The sequence below is a fragment of the Aotus nancymaae genome, unplaced genomic scaffold, assembly GCF_030222135.1.
Source record: "Aotus nancymaae isolate 86718 unplaced genomic scaffold, 86718_ANA_hifiasm-v0.15.2.pri h1tg000002l, whole genome shotgun sequence".
Classification (NCBI taxonomy): domain Eukaryota; kingdom Metazoa; phylum Chordata; class Mammalia; order Primates; family Aotidae; genus Aotus; species Aotus nancymaae.
In genome coordinates this window covers 6,378,752-6,399,874 of record NW_026988413.1, presented here as the reverse complement: position 1 = coordinate 6,399,874, position 21,123 = coordinate 6,378,752, and the positions used below count along the sequence as shown (strand labels likewise).

General features: G+C 46.1%; 1 long non-coding RNA gene and 1 other non-coding gene across 2 annotated transcripts; one reads left to right on the top strand and one right to left on the bottom strand.

The window, feature by feature from the left end:
- Positions 1-1,700: 1,700 nt before the first annotated feature.
- Positions 1,701-19,771, bottom strand: LOC135271579 (uncharacterized). The gene is made up of 4 exons (XR_010339710.1): positions 19,586-19,771; positions 5,533-5,606; positions 4,514-4,691; positions 1,701-1,764 (listed from the first exon to the last, which is right to left on the bottom strand). It is a non-coding gene; the product is annotated as an uncharacterized LOC135271579 (long non-coding RNA).
- On the top strand, positions 1,784-1,890 carry LOC135274268 (U6 spliceosomal RNA). Its single transcript, XR_010342109.1, has one exon. It is a non-coding gene; the product is annotated as a U6 spliceosomal RNA (small nuclear RNA).
- Positions 19,772-21,123: the final 1,352 nt, after the last annotated feature.

Here is a 21,123-nt window from a genome sequence, read left to right as displayed (position 1 = left end):
TTTGGGAATATTCATTGAGGTGCTGATTACAATATCTGATCTATATTTGATGTAGCTGACTCTGATGTATCCATCCATGGCGCTAAGATTCAGGAAGAGAATGGACATAAAACACTCACATGTTTGTGAAACCAATGATTTCATCCTTCTCCTTCCCAGACTTGAAAACCCACCCCTCCTGTTGAGTTTTCCTAGCTGGCACAGCTGAACAAGATTCCCCTGGGAGCTGCTGGGACACTCAGGCAGCAGCTGGGGTTCCGGGCCTGACTCTGGCTTCAGGGACCCTCTGTTTCAGGTCGGCTGGTCTTCAGCCGCTGCAGGGAGCTGCTCTGGCTGGTTCAGTGTTTTCCAGGACAGACTTGCAGAGGCGGGGAGGACTGAGTTGTTGGGGGTAGAAGCGTTGGTGCTTAATTCGAGATCCTGCTTTTCCTCTTTCAGAAGCTTCACCCACTGTAGTCAGCAACGACCAGCTCGAGACCAAGACCAAGGCCAGTTGATTCTTTTTCTTTGAGACAGATTCTCACTCTGTCGGCCAGGTTGGAGTATAGTGACACAGTGTCGGCTCACTGCAACCTCCACCTCCTGGGTTCAAGTGATTCTCCTGCCTCAGACTCACAGGCACCCGCCACTACGCCCAGCTAATTTTTGTATTTTTAGTAGAGATGGGGTTTCACCATGTTGGCCAGGCTGGTCTCGAACTCCTGACCAGCCTGCCTCCACCTCCCAAAGTGCTGGGATTTGTGAGTCACTGCGTGCCCAGCCTCAATTGATTCTTTTAAGTCGCTGCTAAGAAAAAAATAGATTGAGGCTGGGTGCGGTGGCTCACACCTGTGATCCCAGCACTTTGGGAGGCCAAGGCGGGCGGATCACAAGGTCGAGAGATCGAGACCATCCTGGCCAACATGGTGAAACCCCGTCTCTACTAAAAATACAAAAATTAGCTGGGCGTGGTGGTGTGCGCCTGTAGTTCCAGCTACTCGGGAGGCTGAGGCAGGAGAACTGCTTGAACCCAGGAGGCAGAGGTTGCAGTGAGCCAAGATTGTGCCACTGCACTCCAGCCTGGTGCTTGGCAACAGAGTGAGACTGTGTCTCAAAAGAAAAGAAAAAAGAAAAAAATAGATTGTAGGTGGGTGCCTTTTGGGAACGTTTTGTTATTGCTGTTAACGACATTAAAAGACTTTTCTTAGGTTTTATGTAGTGTCACAAATGATGCAACAGCGATAATAAAAAGCTCTGGTTTATTTGGGAGTTTACCACGTTCCAAGTACGGTGCTAAGGCTTTTAACACACATTTTCTAATTCTCACAGAAACCCGACGAGATGGGCTGTAGACTTTCATATCCATATTTTATGAAGCAGAAAACCAAAGCACAAGGTTAAGTAATTTATTCAAAGTCATGTGATTAGCAAGGGGCTCAGCTGGGGCTGGGACTCACTCGACTTGGTCTCAAAGCCCATCTTTCCCACTCCGGTGACCTATTGTCTCTTAGTTGTAGAAAAGCCACCTCCCTCAATACTGATGTGCCCACCTCCCACCTTCCTCCTCCCCATTACGTCCATTCTACAGACCAAGGCCAGATTAAAATTTCCTGAAGTATTACTTTAATCCTTCCATTGCCTCCTGGAAACATTCCTGTTACCTGGAGGAGCAGGATCATGTTTGTAAGGCCTGACCGCGCCGTGGATGGCATGGCGACCCCGTGAATCGCAGGTACACCTCTGGAGGGCTTCTGGAATTAGAAAACCTGAAATGGCCATAAGATCCTAGAAAGAGGAAGAAATGGTGCTCGTTTCGGCAGCACATATACTAAAACTGGAACAATACAGAGAAGATTAGCATGGCCCCTGTGCAAGGATGACACGCAAATTGGTGAAGCCTTCCATATTTAAAAAAAAAATAAGAAAGAGGAAGACGTGATCAACCCCAGCAGAGCCCCCGCTTAACTCTGAGACACCTTCTACTATTTCTTATTCCCGCCTCAATTGACAAGGCCACTGGACTTTGTAACTGACCTGGGCCAGTCTTGATGCCACACCCTGCGACCCCCTCCCAGCTTGCAAACCCACTTGCCAGCTTGCAAAAAACCTCCCTAAATTTAACTTTTGTAACTTTCCACTGCCCACCCCAAACCTATAAAACCAACTCCTATCCCACCGCCCTTTTCGGCCTCAGCCCACCTGCACCCAGGTGAATAAACAGCCCTATTGCTCACACAAAGCCTGTTTGGGGGGAGTCTCTACATTCAGAGCGCCAGGTTTTTGTTTTTTTTAATCTTGAGACAGGGTTTCACCATGTTGGCCAGGATGGTCTTGATCTCTTGACCTTGTGATTTGCCTGCCTCAGCCTCCCAAAGTGCTGGGATTATAGGTGTGAGCCACCGCGCCCAGCCTGAGCGCATGCGTTTTAACAATGTTCTCATTCCTTCTGATAATCAGTTGTCCTCATCTTGCAGAATATCCCTTCCATAAGGTCTCCAGCTTGCAGTGGTCCCTGCTAATCAGGACTGTAGTCCCCACTAATCAGGAGGCTGAGGCAGGAGGATGACTTGAGTTCGGGAGTTTGAGGTTGTAGTGAGCTATGAATGCATCAGTGCACTCCAGCCTGGGTGACAGAGCAAGGATCTCAACTCAAAAAGCAAACAAACAAAAGAAATCCAGAGATGCTGGGCATGGTGGCGATGCCTGTAATCCCAGCTACTCGGGAGGATGAGGCAGGAGAATCACTTGAACCCGAGAGGCAGAGGTTGCAGTGAGCCGGGATCGCACCACTGAACTCCAGACTGGGTGACAGAGCAAGACTCTGTCTCAAAAACAAAAACAAAAATAAAAAAACTAGAGCTAAAATTAGGAGGGGGAGGAGGTAAACTTTGAATGAACATATATAAAATTATGAATCTTTTCTACTGTCATTAAAATAAGACACTAAAGGAAGCATTTTATTTTTATTTTTTATTTTTTTGAGATAGAGTCTTGCTCTGTTGCCCAGGCTGGAGTGCAGTGGGTGTGATCTTGGCTCACTGCAACCTCCACCTCCCAAGTTCAATTGATTCTCCTGCCTCAGCCTCCTGAGTAGCTGGGGTAGCCGGGATTACATGCACACACCACCATGTCCAGTTAATTTGTATTTTTAGTAGAGATGGGGTTTCACCATGTTAGCCAGGCTGGCCTTGAACTCCTGACCTCAGGTGATCCACCCTTCTAGGCTTCCCAAAGTGCTGGGATTACAGGGGTGAGCCACCACCCATGGCCTAAAGGAAACATTTTGAAATAAACAGTACATAAGTGACATTTTCTACTTCTTAAATTACTAATGTGGCTAATGCACAATTAACTTCTCTTTACCACCTGCTGCTTGCTAAAAACTTTAGTGTGTCTTTCCAAGGAAATTTTAATGAGGGGCTTGGAATAAAAAAGACAATTTTTTTTTCCAGGTGTGTATTCTACATTTTTTTCTTGTGTGACTCTCTATGGACTGTTTAAAGCTGTTTTGATTAAAGTTGTGTTGATTGTAAAATGTATTTGAAGAGCCTCACAACTGGAGCAATGTTGCTTTAAATACTCTTCCGTCGAACAAAAGTCATGAGAAAGTCAATGTATTTTTCATTTGCTATGTTATGGTTCAAGCAATTTTCTCTGATTGTTACTAAACTCTCTTTCCAATAATCTATTGAATCTCCTCTGTGTTTACTAAATATTATTTTTATTTTCTAATTTTTTTTCTTTGAGTGAGAATGTCTCTCTGTTACCCAGGCTGGAGTGCTGTGGCATAATCTCGGCTCACTGCAACCTCCACCTCCTGGGTCCAAGTGATTCTCCTGCCTCAGCCTCCTGAGTAGCTGGGATTACAGATGCCCACCACAAAGTCCAGCTAAGTTTTGTAGTTTTAGTAGAGATGGGGTTTCACCATGTTGGCCAGGCTGATCTTGAACTCCTGACCTCAGGTGCTTCGCCTGCCTCAGCCTCCCACAGTGCTAGGATTACAGGCATGAGCCACCTTACCCAGCCTTTTTTAGTTTTTTTTTTTTTTAATTGTATTTATTTATTTTTACTTGAGACGGAGTCTTACTCTGTTACCCAGGCTGGAATGCAGTGGCATGATCTCAGCTCACTGCAACCTCCACCTCCTGGTAAATATAATTTTTGCAAAGCCACAGAAAAATTATGTTGAGAACAAATGCTGTCATATGTATTTTTTTGTGTGTGGGAGAGGGGTAGCTTTAACTTTTTTTTTGTCTGTGTTGAAGGTGGAGAGATCATGGCATGTTTGACCTGACAAGGGGGGACTGAGCCCCGTCTACCCACTCCATCCCTACCACAGACCCTGGCTGAGACAGGAACCTTCCCAACCAGCACTCCCAAGGGGAGCAGCCATAATTTGGTCCTTGCTGGACTTAGGCATTCCTGCATTAGGAAGAAGGTCAAACCTAATCCCATGTCTTCTCACCCCAAGGTGCTGTGATCTGGTCCTTGCTGGCCATTATGGCAAGTGACCATGGCCCGGTCATTTACTTACTTAGGCCTCAGTTTCCTTGTCTGTAAAAGTAGCATGTTTGTTCATGTTATCTCAGAGATGTAACAGCAGAAGCCATGGAAAGACAGCAGAGGCCAGGCGAAGGCTCACAAAGGCGCTGGGTGTGGGTGGCTTCGCTTTGTCCATTAGGTCTTCTGCCCGCAGGAACTTTCCAGAGTGCCTGTAATTAACACAGTGGGAGAGCAGAACCGCAGTAAACCCTGTTCGAGCAGGAAGGCAGTGGAAGGTCCAGGCGCCCGACTGCAGCCGCAGCTGTGCTCGCTCTGCCTCGGGGACTGGTTCACGGGAGAAAGTGCAAACGGGGTCCTGTCGTTTTTTATCACTCAGAGCCGCTTTCACTAAGCTGGAAAGCTTGTCTCTTGGTCGATGAAAAGTCTTTTTACCTTGGACCCCAGAGTCTGGGCTTCCCCTCACTAACCAGCTGTGTGACCTGCTGTGTGACCTGGGGCACATCAACCTCTGGGCCTCACTTAATGGTTATATGATTCACTGTCACCTGAGGCCACATTGAAAAATAGTCTTAGACCCCTAAGCACCACCGTTGTCTCCAGAATCATCCTCGGACCACCCACCCACATCTGCCCTGGGGGGTTTAAATGCACCTCCCAGGCTTCAGCCTCTTACAGGCTGGGTCATGCTGCCCCGGGCAAGTCTTTGTGGCTCCTTCCAATAGAGAGAGCAAATCCCTGCCACACCTCTGTGAAGCCCAGGACCAACCTCTTTTATCAATGTCTAGTATCAGTCACAATAACCTGAAACAGACTCTCAGCGTCTCCCCCCCAACTCCTGCTCCAACAGAAATAAAATAAAAAGAGGCTCACACCTGTAATCCCAGTGCTTTGGAAGGCTGAGGCAGGTGGATCACCTGAGGCCAGGAGTTCAAGACCAGCCTGGCCAACATGGCAAGACCCTGTCTCTACAAAAAAACACAAAAATTATCTGGGAATGGTGGTGCACACCTGTAATCCCAGCCACTTGGGAGGCTGAGGCTTGAGACTCACTTGAACCTGGGAGGCGGAGGTTGCAGTCAGTTGACATCTTGCTACAGCACTCCAGCCGGGGCAACAGAGAGACCCTGTTTAAAAAGAAAGAAAGAAAGAAAAGAAAAAGAGAACTGTACTTCTGTTCAGCTGCAATTTACTCAGCAGAGTGATTAATCAATTAATTATTCCATTCACTGAACTATTCAAAAGCATTTGCAAGTGTTTACCATATGCCCTTGTATTGTTGGGAGGGTCTGAACAGCTAGAGCCAGGAGGCTTGTGAGGAAAGTGATCTGGAGGGATGTCAGAGACACATTTGCAAGTGGGCCTGGGGGCTGAGCACCCAGCCTCTCACCCCGAACACCTGTAATTTTTTTTTTGAGATAGAGTCTCGCTCTGTCGCCCAGGCTGGAGTGCAGTGGTGCTATCTCAGCTCACTGAAACCCCCGCCTCCCGGGTTCAAGCGATTCTCCTGCCTCAGCCTCCTGAGTAACTGAAACTACAGGTGCATGCCCAGCTGATTTTTGTATTTTCAGTAGGGATGGGGTTTCACCATGTTGGCTGGGGTGGTCTTGATCTCTTGACCTCATGATCCACTCGCCTTCGCCTCCTAAAGTGCTGGGATTACAGGCATGAGTCACCGCACCCAGATGTTTTTGGTTTTTTTTTTTTGAGACAGAGTCTTGCTCTGCAGGCTGGAGTGCATTGGTGCAATCTCGGCTCGCTGCAACCTTGGCCTCCTGGATTCAAGTGATTTTCTTTCCTCAGCCTCCCAAGTAGCTGGGAGGTGCGTGCCACCATGCCCAGCTAATTTTTGCATATTTAGCAGAGACGGGGTTTTACCATGTTGGCCAGCTGGTCTGGAACTTCTGACTTCAGTGCTGGGATTACAGGCGTGAGCCATCACACCCAGCCAAACACCCAAAATTCTAAGGGGTTCTTAGGCTGTCCCCACCTCCTCTGTGACCCTCCAGTTTGTCTTTCTTACAACCAATAGAGTGATCACTTGAAAGTGAGAATCTGCCTAAAGCTCTTCCTTGCTTTTCTTGGGTTTCTCCTGCCGATAAAGGAAAAGAGCACTTCTGCACAGACGTTGGAGGCCCAGCACGCAGGGGCTGCAGCCAGCTCGCAGCCACATTGCCATGCTCCCTGCTTCCTGTGTGTTCTCCTGATAACCAGACTGTGAGCCTGCGGCTCTTCACCACTATGCTGAAGCCCCTCTCCCAACCGCCCCTCCCAAACCACCAGCAGAAAGCCTGGCTAAGAAATCCTTAACCTCCAGGATTTTCCAGTTCTTCAGAAAGCTGCTCCTGCCATCACCTTATGGGTTCTTCCTGACCGCTGTAAAGACTAAACCAATGCCCTGAGACCAGACTGTGGCACTGCTGCAGAGAGATTTTTTGTTTTTTTTTTTTTAAAGACGGGGTTTCACCATGTTGGTCAGGCTGGTCTTGAACTCCCGACCTCACGTGATCCGCCCACCTTGGCCTCCAAAGTGCTTGGATTACAGGCGTGAGCCACCACACCCAGCCAATGCTGCAGAGAGATTTTAATTGGAGGTCTGGCACTATGGCTCACACCTGTCATCCCAGCAGGGAGGGTGTGATGGGGAGGCCAAGGTGGGAGGACTGCTTGAACTCAGGTGTTGGAGACCAGCCTGGGCAACATGAGAGTCCCAGTCTCCTAAGTTTAATCAAAGCTGGTCACACTATGAGGGAGCTGGAGCTGTGTCATTCAAATGACTCTCCCCTGAAGGCTCTAACCTTAGGGCTTTTATGGGCAATTTGTTGGGCAGGGGACTAGGGAATGGTTGCTGCTGATTGGTTGGTGATGGAATCACAGGGGTGTGGAAAATAGTCCTTCGTGCTGAGTCTGCCTCTGCATAGGGACACAGGACTACGTAAGTCATGACTCCCAAGTCCAAGTGGGGTCAGTCTGAAAAATATTCAACAAACCAACCTTAGGTTTACAGTAGTGATGTTATCTGGCTGCATAATCCCTGAGCATTAGGCGATTATAGAAACACCTACCTGGCCGGGCTGGATGACCTGTGCCTGTAATCCCAACACTTTGGGAGGTCAAGGCAGGAGATCACTTCAGGTCAGCAGTTCAAGATCAGTTTAAAGACAACAAGATCCCATCTTTACAAAATGTCAAAAAATTAGCTAGGCATGGCGGGGCACACCTGTAGTCCCAGCTACTAGGAGGCTGAGGTGGGAGGATCACTTGAGCCCAGGGAGGTCAAGTCTGCAGTGAACTGTGATTGTGCTACTGCGCTCCAGCCCCAGCAACAGAGCCATAACTTGTCTCAAAAAAAAAAAAAAAATTAAATAGAAATTTTTTTAAAAAAGGAAACTATGTCTATCTTATGGCCTTTCACTAGTCTTACAAAGCCAGTTCCAGCAGCCCAGAATGGGGAAGGGATTAGTTTTAGGAAGGGCCTATTAGCACTCTTGCTTCAAGGTTAAGCTATAAACAAAATTTCTCCCAAAGTTAGCCTGGCTCAGGCCTCGGAATGACCAAGGACGCTTGGAAGTCAGAAGCAAGATGGCGTTGACTATGTCAGATTTCTCTCTCATAATTTTGCAAAGGCGGTTTTGCTCCGACCTTATTAACCCACTTTCTGCATACCTCTACCCCTCGCCCTACTGCATGCCACTTATATGCTTATTTTCGTGTCTTTTCTAGTCCTTGCAGCCTAGAGGGCTGTTCTTATTTTTAACTCCAGTGCCAGGCATGGATAGGTTTGAATTAAAGTAAGCCCTCAATATGTGTGTGTTTTTTTTTTTTTTTTTTAATAGAGATAGGGTGTCACCATGTTGGCCAGGCTGGTGTCGAACTCCTGACCTCAAGTGATCCACCCATCTCAGCCTCCCAAAGTGCTGGGATCACAGGCTTGAGCCATTGCGCCCGGCCTCGATATGTGTTTGTTGACTGAATTAATTTGGGATGTGTAATTACACATCTGTGCCTATGATTTTTGGTTTGAAGAGGCCGAGGCAACAGTCTATACCTCTGAATCCAGAAGGTAAGAAGACAAACTAAGATTTTGAGAGCCTCAGGCAGGTCAGAAAGCCAAGCCAGTCTACATGTCAGGGCGAGAAGATGTTTATTTGCCTTTAAGTGCCTGCAACACTCTAAAAAAATGTGTCATATTATTATTATATGCCCAGGCCAGGTTATTTTCCTTAATTTCTCTGGAATCAGAGTTAAAAAAACCCAAAGGACCATTCTTGGGTGTCTTGTTCTTCATTCAGGAACAGAGCTGGCAATGTCCTTCCACCAATGCCCACTCCATAGACAGTTAAGATTAGGTCAAAGACGTCTTTGCAGGATTTGGCATCACATCTGGCCTGTAGCATGTGCTCAGTAAATGCTGCTCTTATTATTGCTGTGATTGATGAGGTGTGCTGGCAATTTTGTTTTGGCTCCTCTCCAGGACCCTGGTCATCCTTGGGATATGAAGCCTGTTCGCCAGGGAGGCCGTTTGCGAGGTTCCCAGACTCTCTGTTCCTGCGTAGAGCTGGTAGAGAAAGCACTGCTCCAACAGCTTCACGCTGCCACCATCCCTCCCGGGAAGAAGCCCCTTGATCGTAAGGGACTTGCTAGCTGCTAATGAAGACCATCCAGCCCCACTCTTTCCAGTGATCTAACTTCACCATCTCAGGTAACAATGCCCAATGTCTCTGTCTTCATTTTCAATTTTTTTTTTTTTTTTTGAGACAGTCTCACTCTGTGGCCCAGACTGGAGTGCAGTGGCATAATCACAGCTCATTACATCCTTGACCTCCTGGGCTCAAGTGATCCTCCTGCCGCAGCCTCCTGAGTAGCTGGGACTACAGGCATGTACAACCAGGCCTGGCTAATTTTTTGTATTTTTTTGTTGAGATGGGTGTTTCACCATGTTGGCCAGGAGGGTCTGGAACTCCTGACCTCAAATGATGTGCCCACCTTGGCCTCCCAAAGTGCTGGGTTTACAGGTGTGAGCCGCTGCACCCAGCCATTCACTCCATTTTGGACATTCAAATCTAGCCTCACTGATTTCTTTAAAATCTAGCATAGCCCCTTGGGTATCTGTTTTGTGTGCTTTTTCCTGTTCATGAATGTCCCAGACAACTGGAACGGTGATTAGGCTGCTCTCTGCCTCTTCACATTGTACGTGGATGTGCACGGGGGTCAGGGAGGAGGAAGAAACGTAATTCCGGGGATAGACTGTGGGTGTCAGCTCACTTGCCCCCTTTTCACTAGGGGGAAACATGTACATGGGTTACATGTACTAGGGGTTAAAATGTACATAAAATTTACATGCGGAAACATGAGCTAGGTGTCAAAATATATATAAAAGGAGATAAAACTGAAAAAGAACAATTCAGCCTGACAGGTACATGTGAAAAGGAAGTAAGAGTGGCGCCGCTCTTTTATCCTGGGGACGGTGCAAATATTCTGGACTGATTTTATTTTGAAGAGCCCATTTGTTAAAACAACCCAGCTGAGCCCATTCTTCACCGTTGCCAACTGGTCCCAGCGTGGGGAATCCAGGAGGCCTCCCAGGCTTGGGACTTGAGCCTCATCCTGCTGCTGCACCCACAAGTCTCCCCAGCAATCTCCATTTGGACAGTGGTGGCAGCCTCCTCAGGGACTCCCTGAAATTGACTTACACTCTTGATGGAAAAACATCCTTCCTCGATCAAGGAAGATTGTTCTCTGTAGACAAATGCTCAGGAGAGTTACTGTGCCCCACGAGCAATGTCCGCTAAATACATCCATCCAGTGAAAGGCCCATATGGGAGCAGAGCCTGTGCTCAGACCTTCCACGGAAGCGGAAGTACCCTGTGCTGGAGAATCACACCAAGAATACTTCATGCCTGGGGGCAGGGGTTGGGGGAGTAGCGTGAATTTAGTCTCAAAGGTGGGAAATAGTCATGGCATTGGTATAGGGCTGTCAACTTACATTCAGGTTAAAATTCCAAAGCAAGACCCCCAGACGGTGCATAGGTTGAAACGGCAACTGAAATTGCTCAGAACCCTACCATTCCAGCAGGTTTTATATAAAAATGGCTTTACTGAGGTACAATTAATGGATGATAAATCACACATACTTAAGGGTACAATTGGATAAATTTTTACATATGCATATACTCATGAAACTGTGGACACCACCAAGAAAATGAACACGTTCATCACTCCCAAAAGTTTCCTTGTGGCCTTTCGTAATCCATCCCTCCTGCCTTTTCCCTCCCCCTCCCATCACCACGCTCTCAGCCATGTCCCCACAGGCTCTTATAGATGAGTTGGTATTTGCTAGGAGTTTGTATAAATAGAACCATACAATATAGATTCTCTTACATCTGTTTTTTTTCCCGCATAACACAGTTATTTTGAAATTAATCCATGCTGTTGCCTGAACTTCACTGTAGGAATGTACTAGTTTACCCATCAACTGTTGAAGGACATTTGGGTTGTTTCCAAATTTTGGCAATTTTGAGGAGCGTGGCTATGAATATTTGTACACAGGTCTTTGTATGGACATGTTTTCATTTCTCTTGGGTTGATGGCACATCTACTCAGTGTATGTTTAACTTAAAAAAACCCACCCAACTGACTTCCAAAGTGGTTGTTTTATTTTACATTGCCAACAGCAGTGTATGAGAATTCCAGTTCTCTATTAGCCTCATTAATGCCTGATGCAATCAGTCGTTTAGCCATTCTAATAAATGTATGGTGGTATCTCATTGTGGTTTTAATTTGCGTTTCCCTAATGGCCAATGACTTGAACATTTTTTCATGTGCTATTTGCCATCCACCTATGTTCTTTGGTGAAGTGTCTGTCCAAATCTTGCACCTTTTAAAAAAAAATTAGGTCGTTTATTTTCATATTTATGTATTACTAGTAATTATTGAGAGTATTAATAATTATTAAAAATCACTATTAATTATTGAGACAGAGTCTTGCTCTGTCACCTAGACTGGAGTGCAGTGGCATGATTTTAGCTCACTGCAACCTCCACCCCTTGGAGTTAAGCAATCCTCCCACCTCAGCCTCCTGAGTACTTGGGACCACAGGCATGCGCCACCACGCCTGGCTAATTTTTTGTATTTTTTGTAAAGGTTGAGATTTAACATGTTTACCATGTTGCCCAGGCTGGTCTTGAATTTCTGAGCTCAGATGATCCATCTGCCTCGGCCTCCCGTAGTGCTGGGATTACAAGTGTGAGCCACCATGCTTGGCCCTCATTCTCTAATATGCCATTTGAAAGTCAAAAATTGTTAACTTTTCTGAAGTACAGTTTATAATTCTTTTTTCATTTATGGATTATAGTTTTGGTTTTCTGTCTAAGAAATCTTTGATTTAGGATCAATAGATTTTTCTTCTAGAACTTTTATAGTTTTAGGTTTAACATTTAGAGTTAATTTTTATATATGATGTGAGGCAGGGATCTAAATTATTAAATATATATATTTTTAAAATTAGAGATAGGGTTTGGCTATGTTGCCCTGGCTGGTCTCAAACTCCTGAGCTCAATCTGCCTACCTTGGCCTCCCAAAGTGTGGAGATTATAGGCATAAGCCACTGCGCCCAGCCTCAAATAACTTTTTGAATGTGGATATCCAAGCATTACAGCACCATCGTTGAAAAGATGATTCTTTCCCTTGGCTGCCTTTGCATATCTCCTGAAAATCAATTGAGGTTCACATATATGTATGGATCTATTGCTACACTTTTATTCTGTTCTATTATTCTGTTTGTTTTTATACTACTATCACATTACTTTGATTACTGAAGCTTTGTAATAAATCTTGAAGTCAGGTCCTTTGCATTTCCATATGAATTTTAAAATCAGCTTGTCAATTTCTACAAAAAAACCTGCTGAAAATTTAAGTGAGATTGTGTGGGATCTAGCAATATTGAGTCTTTTTTTTTTCTTTGAGACACAGTTTCACTCTCATCGCCCAGGCTGGAGTACAATGGCACAATCTCAGCTCATTGTAACCTCTGCCTCCTAAATTCAAGTGATTCTCCTGCCTCAGCCTCCCTAACTAGCTGGGACTAAAGGAATCTACCACCACACCCAGCTAATTTTTTTGTATTTTTAGAAGAGACGGGGTTTCACCATGTTGACCAGGCTGGTGTTAAAACTCCTGACCTCAGGTGATCCACCCACCTCAGCCTCCCAAGGTGCTGGGATTATAGGCATGGGCCACCATGTCCAGTCCTTTTTTTTGTTTGTTTGTTTGTTTTGAGGCTGAGTCTTGCTCTGTTGCCCAGACTGAAATGCAGTGGCACAATCTCAGCTCACTGTAACCACCACCTCCTGGGTTCAAGCGATTCTCCTGCCTCAGCCTCCCAAGTAGCTGGGATTACAGGCACAAGCCACCACACCTAACTAATTTTTGTATTTTTAGTAAAGATGGTGTTTCACCATATTGGCCAGGCTGGTCATGACCTCCTGACCTCGAGTGATAGTGACCCACCTGCATTGGCCTCCCAAAGCGCTAGGATTACAGGTGTGAGCCACTGTGCCTGGCCATCAAGTCTTCTAATTGATTAATAAATGTATTTCTTGTCTGGGCATGGTGGCCCACACCTGTAATCCCAGCACTTTGGGAAGCTGAGGCAGGAGGATCCCTGGAGGCCAGGAGTTAGAGACCAGTGTGAGAGATGGGAAGTTCTTCTTCAAAGTTTATATCTTAGACTACATTATCAGGAGCTGTAGGCTGGATGCAGTGGTTCACATCTGTAATCCCAGCACTTTGGGAGGCTGAGGCGTGCGGATCAAGAGATCAGGAGTTTGAGACCAGCCTGGCCAACATGGTGAAACCTTGTCTCTACTAAAAATACAAAAAATTAGCCAGGCATGGTGGTGGGCGCCTGTAATCCCAGCTACTCAGAAGGCTGAGGCAGGAGAATTGCTTGAACCTGGGAGGCAGAGGTTGCAGTGAGCTGAGATTGTGCCACTGCACTCCAGCCTGGGTGACAGAGAGTGATTCTGTCAAAAGGAGTTACAATCTTCTATGGCCATTATCCGCTATTAGCATAAACATATACCCACGTGTATATATTCTCTAAATCAGCTATGTCTTAAATCAGCTACCTTGACACACTCCGGCATGTCTGAACAGAACTGGGCAAGCTCCAAACCCTGGTGCGTGCCATTCCTTATTTGGAAACCCTCCTGACCTTCTCCTGACTAGCTTCCTCTTCTTCCTTGTCTTATTCCTCATCTTCTTTCCCCTTATCTGTTCAGGAAATTTCCAAGTTTTTAGCCAATCGGGTCAAGCATAGAATGTGAGGTCCCGTTCCGGCCAATGGAAACTGGACACAGCAGTAGGGCAATTGCATCAGGTTATGAAAGTTATAAATGTCCCTGCCTCCTTTGTTCATGTGTGTTCTCGTGGCAAGACTGCTGGCGAGTTGCACCCTTCCTGCAGGAAGTAAACTGGCTTTGCTGAGTCATCCATTGTCTCGGTGTGGATTTTTCCCACTGTTATAAACCCGTTTCCAACAACCAGCCTGGGCAACACAATAAGACCCGTGTCTACAAAAAAAAAAAAAAAAAAAAAAGTAAAAAATAAAAAACTGAGTAAAAAATATACATTTCTCAATTTATTTAGGCATTTGATTTCTTGCAGCAATGTTCTGTTAGTTTTCAGTGTATGTCCTTTGTTCATCCTTTGGAAGATTTATCCCAAGTGTTTCATGTGTTTTAATGTTATTGTGTTATTATTTATAAAATTTCGGCTGGGCATGAGATCGGGAGTTCGAGACCAACCTGACCAACATGGAGAAACCCTGTCTCTACTAAAAAATACAAAATTAGCCGGACATGGTGGCGCATGTCTGTGAAACCAGCTACTCGGGGGGCTGAGACAGGTGAATCGCTTGAACCCAGGAGGCAGAGGTTGCAGTGAGCCGATATTGTGCCATTGCACTCTAGCCTGGGCGACAGGAGTGAAACTCCGTCTCCAATAAAAAAAAAATTTTTTAATCGGTTTTATGTCTTTTGAATCAGTGTCTAACAAAGCCACATTATTTTTTGTTTTAAAAGTCGCCTCTTAGTAACAAGGTTTTTCTTGGAGGTCAGTTTAAACCTCTGATCTATCCCAGTACCTTGGAGCGGCTGCTGGGACCCTAGATGAACGTCCATGTGTGTAGCGGCGCACACGTGCTCACTCGGGACCTTCAGTCCAGGCTACTACTTGCCCTCCCTTTTGGTGGTTTACCACAAACAAATATCCTCAACATATTCCACTGCTATCAAATCTAACAAAATTATTGATATAGCAGCTTTGGGACTGTCACTTTCCAAAGACAATAAATCACTTACAATGTCATGGCCTAAATAAAATAGATTGGTTACTCACTGCATACACATAAATCTAAGTTGGCCAGGTGCAGTAGCTCATGCTTGTAATCCCAACACTTTGGGAGGCTGAGGTGGGCAAATCACTTGAGGCCAGGAGTTTGAGACCAGCCTTACTAACATGGCAAAATCCTGCCTCTACTAAAAATACAAAAAAAGTTAGCTGGATGTGGTGGTTAGTATCTGTAGTCCCAGCTTGGGAGGCTGAGGCACAAGAATCCCCTGAACCCAGGAGGGGGAGGTTGCAATGAGCCGAGAATGCACCACTGCACTCCAGCCTGAGCAACAGAGAGAGAGTCTGTCTCAAAATAAGTGAACAAATAAATAAATCTAAGCTATTAATTCCTTCAGGTTTCACTTAATGAGCTATGCAAGAAGATCATATTTTAAATGAATTGTAATTTGAGTTATTTACATGGTTTTAAAAACACACTCTTGTTATATACAAACAATCTGCATAGGATGTCTCCTTTTGCCTGGATAAGACAAAGCTCTTTACTTTGGAATTAGCAGAAGAATTCTTTGGCACAAGGCAGAGGACATTCGTTATTACTGAAGTAAAGGGGTCCCAAAGGCCAGCGCTGTAGGTAGGCAGTGTGCATGCAGTACCATGAACTGCCCTAGTTAACAGTTTGTATAAAGTAATAGGAAAAACACTAAAATTCAATAGAAAAATTGGCCCAGTGTGTAAACACGTAATTCCCAGAAAGTACACAAGTAACTTTAAAAATCATTGAAAATGGTCAGCTGGGCCGAGCATGGTGGCTGTAAGGCCAGCCCTTTGAGAGGCTGAGGTGGGAGGATCACTTGAGCCTAGGAGGTCAACACCAGCAAACATGGTGAAACCCTGTCTGTACAAAAAATATAAAGACTAGCTGGGCATGGTGGTACACACCTGTAGTCCTAGCTACTTGAGAGGCTGAGGCAGAATTGCTTAAGCATAGGAGGTCAAGGCTGCAGTGAATCATGATTGTGTCACTGAACTCCAGCCTGGGTGACAGAGCGAGACCGTGTCTCAAAAAACCAAAAATGAAATATAAATAACATGCAAATGGTCAACCGAAGTGCTAATCCAGAAATGCACGCTAAAACAATATGAAACAGCATTTAGGCATTCTAATTAATGATACTAATGTCTGGGAGAGTAGAATTCAATTTTCATACACGGTAGGAGGGGTAAATCAGCACAAATGTGAAAAGCACTTTGGAAATCCTTAAAATCCATAACCTTTGATCTAGAAATTCCCCTTCTAGGAATCTATTTTAAGGAAAGTTTTAAGCAACAGAAAATTTTATATTAAAAAAGACCATCAAGTTATTTATAATAGCAAATATAACTGAAGACAACTTTAGGAAATTGGATAAAGAAGTTACAGTCCTATATATCTATATACTCAAATATGATGCAGCTGTTTTTTTTTTTTCCCACCTGGCAACTTTCATTTAAGATGCAGCTGTTAAAGTGACGTCCTTGAGCCATCTTGCTTTTGACACAAACTCTTTCGAAACTGAGTTCTCCAACTCTCTGACATCTACCTAACACCTAGATTTCCTGTCTGTAGGTGTATCATGATCAGTTCAGAGTTTCTCCTGCTGCAGACAAAATTTAGGGTATTTCCAAGGTTTTTTCCCTTTTAAACAGCACTCAAGCAAGCATTTATGTGGATCTTCAGATGTATACTAAAGACCAAGAAACATCTTGAAAGACAGCTTCAAAGCAATTCTGGCCTGGGGACCTCGTTGAGAGCAGCTAGGTCCCCATGCCAGTCCCACAAGCCCGCTGAGAGCCACAGCCACACAGGGCCTTCCAGAACTGGAAGCAATGTTCACAGCCACGTTCATTATCACAACTCCCAAGTCGTCAAATTTGTATCAAAATTTTCATGTTTATCTTCCCTAAAGTCTCCAAAAACAAATCCAGAAACTGCTCAGGGACAAGCTTATTTGCTCCTGGGAAGAGAAATCCCTCCCAGGCATGTGCAGGCAGGCTTGCCACAGGGGACAAGGAACAAACAGAAGTTTTGTCCAGGAGTAGAGTAACAAATGCCCTGGCTTAGTTGAAGATGCAGAGGAAAGTAGACAGCAGACAGGATGCCGCGGCGTGGGCCAGGCGGGACAGCACAGTGACAGCCTCGTAGGCCTGCGTGTACTTTTGGTTGGTGTGTTTCTCACTGGAGCCAATTGTTCTTCTGCACCCTCCACCACTGTCACTAATGCAAACCAGGAGGGCCAAGGAGGGAGGTGACAGTGGTGAGGGCGCAGGCTGGGTTTGGCTGTGTTCTTTTTTTGTTTTGACACAGAGTCTCACTGTGTGCCCAGGCTGGAGTGCAGGGGCGCCATCTCGGCTCACTCCAACCTCTGCCTCCTGGGTTCAAGCGATTCTCCTGTCTCAGCCTCCCAAGTAGCTGGGATTACAGGCACACGCCACCACATTCGGCTAATTTTTTTTTTTAAGACTCAGTCTTGTTCTCGTCTGCCAGGCTGGAGTGTAACGGTGTGATCTCAGCTCACTGAAACTTCCACCTCCTGGCTTCAAGCGATTCTCCTGCCTCAGCCTCCCGAGTAGCTGGGATTACAGGTGTGAGCCACTGCACCCGGCCTAATTTTTGTATTTTTAGTAGAGATGGGATTTCACCAACTTGGCCAGGCTGGCCTCCAACTCCTGGCTTCAAGTAATCCATCTACCTTGGCCGCCCAAAGTGCTGGGATTATGGGCATGAGCCACCATGCCCAGCCAGTTTTGTTTTGTTCTGTGTTGACAGCAGAACTGATGTTACAACAGGAGCCTGAAGAGGCAATTCTGTTAGTTAGACTCTGGGGGCAAGTAAGAACACCAGCTCAGTAAGAGACAGCCTGGAGGCTGGGCGTGGTGGCTCACGCCTGTAGTCCAAACACTTTGGAGGCCAAGGCGGGCAGACCACCTGAGGTCGGGAGTTCAAGACCAGCCTGACCAACATGGTGAAACCCTGTCTTAAAAAAAAAAAAAGAGACAGCCTGGAATCTGCTCACCTGCTTGGAGGTGGGTGAGAGCTTAGCATGAGGACAGCTGGCTCCTCCTCACCTGTGACAGTCTTGTGAGCCTATTATGGGGTCTTCAAGCTTCATTAGATAGAAAGGGGGCAGTTTGACTGCAAGGGGCGCTTTGTGGGTCGGGGATACAGCAAGCTCTAGGTCCCAGACCTCTCTGCATGGCCCCGTCCAAGCCATAGGACCCCGCGGAGTCTTCCTGATGGGAGTGCTAATGTTGACGGAATAACAGTGCACAGCCTGTTACAGGTTGTAAACAGTAGGCAGGACCCAGAGCTGCACAGACCGGGCAGCCATGCTGCCATTGTTGGAGATTCCCATTCAGTAGAGTCAGAAACTCCCCAGTTCTCTGAAAACACCTTAAGCCAAAATTTAAGACTTATTGTCTCCAGTGTTTTTTTTTTTTGAGACGGAGTTTCATTCTTGTCACCCAGGCTGGAGTGCAATGGCACGATCTCGGCTCACTCCAACCTCCACCTCCCGGGTTCAAGTGATTCTTCTGCATCAGCCTCTCAAGTAGTTGGGATTACAGGCATGTGCCACCACGCCCAGCTAATTTTGTATTTTTAATAGAGACAGGGTTTCATCACGTTGGTCAGGCTGGTCTTGAACTCCTGACCTCAGGTTATCCCCCCACCTCAGCCTCCCAAAGTGCTGGGATTACAAGCATAAGCCACTGCACTTGGCTGTATTTTTTTTTTTTTCCTTTTGAGACAGAATCTCACTCTATGCCCTGGAGTGCAGTGGTGCGATCTCGGCTCACTGCAACCTCCGCCTCCTGGGTTCAAGCAATTTTCCTGCCTTAGCGTCCCAAGTAGCTGGGATTATAGGCACCTGCCACCACGCCTAGCGAATGTTTGTATTTTTAGCAGAGACAGGGTTTCACCATGCTGGCCAGGCTGGTGTCGAATTCCTGACCTCAAGTGATCCGCCTGTCTCAGCCTCCCAAAGTGCTGGGATTACAGGTGTGAGCCACTGTGCCCGGCCCTGAATTCACACTTCTTGGTAAGGGCGACCTGGTTGATAACATGGAAATTTAACTGAAGAAAGGCACCCAGAGAGTGATGGGAAACCTCACATGTGACAAATACCTACTGGTGTGATAGAGCTGAAATGGTCACATTAGTCTACTGGGTCTAGTTGAGCAGGTCTTGTCATCTCTCAGAAAATAGCAGGTGGGAGGGAGATACCTAAGGGGTTGGGCGTCTTCCAAGCAGTGCATTGTGAGAGTTCTATGTCTGAGACAATTCATCTGTACCTGAGAATTCTTACCTAGCACATCTCCAAGTCCCAGAGTTCTAATACTATATATTTCTTTTCATGTAAATCCATGATACTGAAGCCGGGTGTGGTGGCTCACACCTGTAATCCTAGCACTTTGGGAGGCCTAGGTGGGAGAATCACCTGAGATCAGGTGTTCAAGGCCAGCCTGGCCAACATGGTGAAACCCTGTCTCTAATAAAAATACAAAAATTAGCCAGGCATGGTAGCATATGCCTGTAATCTCAGTTACTCGGGAGGCTGAGGCAGAAGGATCACTTGAATCCAGGAGGCAGAGGTTGCAGTGAGCCGCGATCGTGCCATTGCACTCCAGCCTGGGCGGCAAGAGCGAGAGGAAAGAAGGGAAGGGGGAGGGGAAGGGGGAGAAGGAAGGAAAAGAAAAGAAAGAAAAGCAAACTAACCTGTCCATTATTAGCATCACCTCCATGGAGCATTTAGTTATGGGAGTTTCTGTTGATGGGGCATCCGAGGTCATGAGGTCATGAGAATGACGGAGGAACAACCTGGAACACTGAGCCAGGAAGTTTCCTGGAGACCCACAGCCGGGATTCCAATTGTAGGTGTATGACACACGTGCCTTCATGACATTACAGTTTCTGGGAAGCATGAAAGGGATGAGAGACATGAATGCATGACCTCACAGAGGCAAGGGACATTCAGTGGCAGGGGTCAGTTTGGTGAGGATCCAGAGCCGCAGAGCAGCCACTAAGAAACCTTCACTGGAAACGAGTGGAAAACAAAACTCCAGATCCCCGTCCACGCAACCACACCCTAACATCGCTGTGGGCTCTCTCAGTACGCTCACAGATTACCAGTGACATGAATGTTAATATTTGATGGCCCTAACTTGCACTTCTCAAACTTCTAATGAATCTCACTAGATGCAAGCTGGCAAGCACGCTGGTACAAAGGAGAAGCGCAGTCTCCTAATGTCTGTGTGCCAGCTCATCTGGGATCCTACAATGATTTGCCCTAACTGTCTCGGCTCCATAAAGGGGCCAGTAATTAGCATTTGGAAGCTAAGCCACACTTCCCCACTGACTGCCATTTGCGGATTGTTAATTAATTCATTAATTGATTGATTAGCAGCTTCCTCTAGCACTGGCTAGTAAAGTCCCCTTCAAGGAATTCTCCCCAGTTCTCCCCTCTCCCCACCTCCACACACTCTGGTAGAAAGATTTCCATAACATCCTTGAAAGTAGGGCGATACCTTGGACATTGTTTCTGTAGCTTGCATGGTGCCTTGCACACAGAAAATATTTATAGAGTAAATGGATGGAAGATTGGTGGATAGATTGACAGATATGATCCTGCTGAGCAGTCTAGAAAAAAAAAGATTGATAGATATGAAAATGTATGATATACTTCCTATTTTTCTTTTTTTTTTTACTGGGATGAAGTCTCACTCAGTTGCCCAGGCTGGAGTGCAGTGGCACAATCTTGGCTCACTGCAACCTCCGCCTCCCAGGTTCAAGCAATTCTCCTGCCTCAGCCAGGCAGGAGCCACTGTGTCCAGCTATCTGTGTTCTTAATAGCCGAGCACATGTATACATTCTTTTTTTTTTTTTTAAGAGATGGGGTTTTACCATGTTGGCCAGGATGGTCTCGATCTCTCGACCTCGTGATCCTCCTGCCTCGGCCTACCAAAGTGCTGGGATTACAGGTGTGAGCCACTGCGCCCGGCCATGTATACATCCTTTTAATCTTTGTGGGCCTGTTTCCTTATCTTTTTGCTCCTATTTATTTGTTTTTTGAGATGGAGTCTTGCTCTGTTGCCCATGCTAGAGTGCAGTGGTGCAATCTCAGGTCACTGCAACCTTCGCCTCCTGGGTTCAAGCAATTCTCCCTGTCTCAGGTTCCTGAGTAGCTGGGATTACAGATGTGTGCCACCATACCCAGCTAATTATGTATATTTTTGGTAGAGACGGGGTTTCATCAT